This window comes from Narcine bancroftii, chromosome 3 (genome assembly GCF_036971445.1).
Source record: "Narcine bancroftii isolate sNarBan1 chromosome 3, sNarBan1.hap1, whole genome shotgun sequence".
Classification (NCBI taxonomy): Eukaryota; Metazoa; Chordata; class Chondrichthyes; order Torpediniformes; family Narcinidae; genus Narcine; species Narcine bancroftii.
Genome location: NC_091471.1, coordinates 241,196,476 through 241,202,475, shown reverse-complemented (window position 1 = coordinate 241,202,475; position 6,000 = coordinate 241,196,476).

Genomic DNA, 6,000 nt, shown 5'->3' with positions numbered 1-6,000 from the left:
TTATTCACACCTTCCTGATTCTCTGGGCTACAGTCTCTTAATATGCAGAGTTGACTCATTCTATCTAGGGTTGGCTAATTTCATATGTATAAATCTGTGTATGGTTAGCTAATTAGAAATGTATGACTTGGTACTTCTGTCCAGGGCTAGGAGACCCTTATCTGATCCAGACTACCTCAACTTCCTACATTCTATTGTACCTTACCATTCCTTATCTTAGTCCTATGGTCTTGTCACAAAGGATAGAAGATTCTTATGTTAATCGTGCTGACTCTGCTTTCCTGCATCCTAAGCCCCAAACTTATCCTGTTTGAACTGGTTTCAGCCATTTTACTGATGAACTTTAGTTTCTTCCATGTTCATAATTTTAGGTCAATTTTCCCATCTCTCACAATCCTCACTTTTCTTTTAGATCAGTAATACTGATCTTTCACCATGATCAGTGTTACTGATCTTTGGTTACTAGTGTCAGTGTGACTGATCCCCCCCCCCCCCCCCTTTCCTCACTTTTCTTTTAGATCAGTAACACTGATCTTTCAAGTGTAAGGTGTAGTTTTACCCAGCTGGTTAATAACCGAATTGTAATGTCTGTGTAAAGTCTTTAGGTAGGGGAGCACCATGAAGGTCAGGGGAGTGAGTCCAGCTGCTTATTAGGGTTTGGAGTATCAGGCTCCAGTTCTCAGTAAAGAGTCTAGTCCATCCCATACGTTGAAATATTGAAGCAGTGTCTTTGAAGCACACGACCTTTGTAAGTGTTGTCCCGACGAAGTCTCTGAGAAGCGCTGCCTTCAGCAGCGAACGAGTAGCAGTCTATGAGAAGCGCTGCCTTCAGCAGCGAACGAGTAGCAGTCTATGAGAAGCGCTGCCTTCAGCAGCGAACGAGTAGCAGTCTATGAGAAGCGCTGCCTTCAGCAGCGAATGAGTAGCAGTAGTCAGGCGGTTCCGTTTGATTGTGGCTCGTATCTGATGTCCTCTTCAGCCCCGAACCCTAGGGCCACCGATCTCCGAAGGCTGTTTGGAGCCTGATATTAAAGTGTCAAGCAGCTCACGTTGTTGGAAACTGGTGCTCCCTTTCATGGGGTGATGAAAAGAGACCAAGCTGGGGGGGGATTGTTTCTTGTGATTTAACTGTGTGTTGCAGCTTGTCTGCTAACATTAGCATATGTATCATTGAACTTGTGAGTTGCAGCCTGTCTGTGTACATTAGCATATGTATTAACTCTCTCTCTCTGTTACATGTACAATCCTGACTACCATTCTGTCTGTCTTTGTCCCACCATGTCCTTTGTGCTATCGCTTCAAAACTCCTGTCTTTAATACCTGTGTAGGCTAAGATACAAATTAGATGTACTCCACTAAAGCTGTTCAGTTCCCCTGGTCCGTATTGGAATCCCTTGTTAACCCATATCCCACTATGACTATACATTAAATCTATGCCCTGTCTACATTCTAAAGGAGCACAATTGTAACCTCTGCTGCCCCTATTCCAGGGGGACTTAAAACATTAACGAACAATATTCCAAAAAATGAGTAAAACAACAATGAAAGTAAAACCCATTGAAAGCAGCAATAAAATATAACAATAACTGAATAAACAACAATAAATGTAAAGCTCATTGAAAACAGCAATAAAATACACAAAAACTGAATAAACCACGATAAATGTAAAGCTCATTGAAAACAGCAATAAAATACACAAAACTGAATAAACCATTAAAAAAACGAATAAAATTGTAACATTATGGCACTTTGTCATTAATTCTTTGAATGTGGGTCCAGCCTTTCTCTCTTGTTCTTACTGCGGTGTCTGTTATTAAAAGTACACAGAAGGGACCATCCCAGGCAGGTTTTAGTTGATCCTCTTGCCATGCTTTTACATATAACCAATCACTAGATTTTAATAAAATGAATAACAATCTGACTTTCCTTTGTGTTAGTGTAAAAATTGTAAAATGAAACACAAACCATATTTGCATGGGTTTTGAATATGTTAGACCTTATTAAAATGCAGTTGGAGCTGCTTGTCTGTATGGGGCACAACCCTCCAATTTGTTAGAGTGAGTACATAACAGACATTGCAGCACAAGAGCCCCTGCAAGAGAACTTGAAACATATTCAACCTTTAGTTCTGCCTTAAGTAAAATGCCTTGTGCCACAGCTCACAGGAGCTGGCCTTATTTAAAACAGTCTGTAAAACAGGCACCAAAAAAAAGTTAAAAGATGTTCTTATGAAGATTGCACACACAATAATTTAAGTACAGGCTAGTTTCTATTATATTCCACTTAAAAGTTCTGCTGCATGAATCCTGGAGCTTGTGGAGTCATTATTGAATCAAGAAATATTGGTACCATGCCAATCTCATTCTAACATGCCAATTTCTCCAGTCCTTAAGTCAAGATGTACTGAATAGCATCTGGTACAAGATCTGTGAGTTCTTAATGATATTATTATTCTTATGCACCCAATTGTTCTGAACAATGCCACCAATTTAAATCATATTCCACCTATTGCAGTACTCACACACCACCATAGACCAGTTCGCAGGTTTATTTCTCCATTAAGCTGAATCCACTCGCGCAGGGTTTACCTCCGTGATCATTTACAATGTAACTTCCGCACTACCGGATTTAAATATAAACCTGATGAATGGGGGAAAGTTATCATGAATTAAATAACAGCGGCAATACAGAGAAATTGTGCTGAGGCATTAATTTCACTCCAGAGGAAAATGCACCAGAGAAATGAATGATTAAACTTATAGGAATCCCCATAGGAATCCCCAGAGGTATCTTTATTCTCCAGAGGTGGGTGATCTTTAAACTCACGGACCTTGACTGCTGAATGTGTAGAAGAAATGTATTAAATGTGTTGATAGGGCTCCATACCTCTAACTGCAAGACAAGAGCCTGAAGCCTCAATTTCAAGTGCCACAGTGCACTTAAAGGGACATGCACACTCCCCCTTCAACTGGCTGATCCAGCCACTTTACACATCAGATCCTTTCTTTATCTCACATACACTTAAAGTTAAGATGTATAGAACTCACCCTATTTGCGCAAACATTTCTCCCTGCAAATGTTATAACATCACTATTCTCAGGTAGTCCCTGTGCAAAATCACATTTGAATACAATTTATTTCATAAATTGGAATTAACTGGTAGTTAAATTCGCTAATTCTACAGTATTGAAAAATGATCCTTTATGACATTTAAATTTTAGCATGAATTTTAATCAATATTGGTCAGTGACTGAAGTGGGAAGTCGTGATTTATGAAATTATCTCTGGTCTCTACTCTCCCACTCCCTGCACTTCTCCCAACATTCAGGAGCTGGCACACAGTCCCTGCCTTTTCCATGTTACTCATCTACTATTACTTTAACTGCTTGCATCAAAATGTTAGCCTTTGCTTTCTGCTTATCCTCAGATGTCTGGACAAATGCTTTTTGTGTGATCTGTAGAAGATGGGTTATTCCCTGCTCATGCCAATTTTCTGTCTTTTGTAATTTTCTCCTAATATCTGGGGCTGAGTTGGTAACAAAACCTGTTAGTACCAATTGTTCCCCTGCTGGGGATTCTATGTCAAGACCCCCATATTGTATATATATTTGGTCCCAAAAATTGGTCTAACTGTTCGGCACATCCCTGGGGATCTTCTATCAGGGAGGTCAGTTCTTTCTTAAAGTTACACACTTCAGTACTGGTCAGGGGCACATTTACGAAACCGAGACCCTCTCCCATGGGAACTTCCCGCAGTGGTCTCATCCAATTGGTTTCTGGCTTATTAGGTCTGGGTTCCTGCTCCCTGGGAAATGAATCAAAGGGGTCTGCCCTTTCTTCCTGAAGAGTCTCACGCTGTTCTGAATTAAAGTTACCTCTCTCTCCTGCCAACAGAGGTGGTAATCGAGTGCTTTGTGAGCAAGTTATCATACCACTCCTGCTCTCTTCTCTCTTCTCTAGTGGTGGGGGAGGTGGGGAAGGTGCAGAAGGGTAGGTCATAGGAGGGGAAGGAAAGATAGGAGCCGGCATAGGAGGAACATAGGGTGGAGGGAGGGAATGTAACACATCCCAACCCTGTGATTCAGGGACAAAAGGTTCCTCCTCTCTCTTATCCCTGAATTCTTTCTCATTCAAAACCAGCTGTTCAATGGATCCCTTGAGCCAGCAGGCTGCATATTCCCTGCTCTCAACATTGTCTTTCTGGTTTTGATAGAGTCATAGGTTCAAAACTTTACACATCCATTCATCCTCGGATCCGAATTTTGGCCAGTACACGGAGCTCCCTTTAACCGGGTATCTCACCCATTCATTACAACAATACCTGACCGTCGTCAGTTTGTCTTTACCGCGGGTCTTTCCTGTGCCCCACTCAGATAACATCATCCCAAGCGGGCTGTACGTAGCTATCTGGTGGTCACGTCCTGTGTCAGGACTCTCATCTCTACTGCCCGCTATTCCCATACTTAGGAACAAGTAAAATACTCTTACCGAGTTCTGGCAGTACTGCTCTAGCGCGCGTCCTTCCGCCGTTTGTTCTCAATGCCTCTTCTCGGATATCACTCGCTTCTTCCACTGACCAGCCACCCGTCGCCCGTGAGTCCAGCTGAATCAGCCGGGGTGCACCTACTCTCGTCGTCGGGGTACTCTGTCAGTGGAGGGAGTGTGATCCCGGACAAGCCCCCATTTGTTAGAAATTAAAGTACCTTTAAAGAAATTGCTCGAGACAAAAATTGAGAACAAAGAACATTTATTACTACAACAATGCAAAGTTGGGTGTGTTAGGAATTAAAGTACCTTTAAAGAAATTGCTCGAGACAAAAATTGAGAACAAAGAACATTTATTACTACAACAATGCAAAGTTGGGTGCTTCCCCTTACCCTGGGAATACACACACATACTGGGGCTCACCCAACTTTTATACAGTCAATTTCAGTATCAGAATGCCCTCCCCCTTACATTCTTCTGCCCCCTGGATGGGTTTGGCATAGGTAATTCTTCCTGCCTACGTGCAGTTTCAGTACACTTGGAGGACCAGGGGGTATCCTGTGGGTGCCCCATCATGTCATTGTCCTTATTCACACCTTCCTGATTCTCTGGGCTACAGTCTCTTAATATGCAGAGTTGACTCATTCTATCTAGGGTTGGCTAATTTCATATGTATAAATCTGTGTATGGTTAGCTAATTAGAAATGTATGACTTGGTACTTCTGTCCAGGGCTAGGAGACCCTTATCTGATCCAGACTACCTCAACTTCCTACATTCTATTGTACCTTACCATTCCTTATCTTAGTCCTATGGTCTTGTCACAAAGGATAGAAGATTCTTATGTTAATCGTGCTGACTCTGCTTTCCTGCATCCTAAGCCCCAAGCTTATCCTGTTTGAACTGGTTACAGCCATTTTACTGATGAACTTTAGTTTCTTCCATGTTCATAATTTTAGATCAATTTTCCCATCTCTCACAATCCTCACTTTTCTTTTAGATCAGTAATACTAATCTTTCACCATGATCAGTGTTACTGATCTTTGGTTACTAGTGTCAGTGTGACTGATCCCCCCCCTTCCTCACTTTTCTTTTAGATCAGTAATACTGATCTTTCAAGTGTAAGGTGTAGTTTTACCCAGCTGGTCAATAACTGAATTGTAACACCTGTGTAAAGTCTTTAGGTAGGGGAGCACCATGAAGGTCAGAGTAGCGAGTCCAGCTGCTTATTAGGGTTGTGAGTATCAGGCTCCAGTTCTCAGTAAAGAGTCTAGTCCATCCCACATCAGTCCGAAGTTGCCACGTCTGAACATGGGCATGGGCAGATTCACGTTGAAACATTGAAGCAGTGTCTTTTAACCACCCGACTTTTGTAAGCGTTGTCCTGACGAAGTCTGTGAGAGACGCTGCCTTCAGCAGCGAACGAGTAGCAGTCTGTGAGAAGCGCTGCCTTCAGCAGCGAACGAGTAGCAGTCTGTGAGAAGCGCTGCCTTCAGCAGCGAACGAGTAGCAGTAG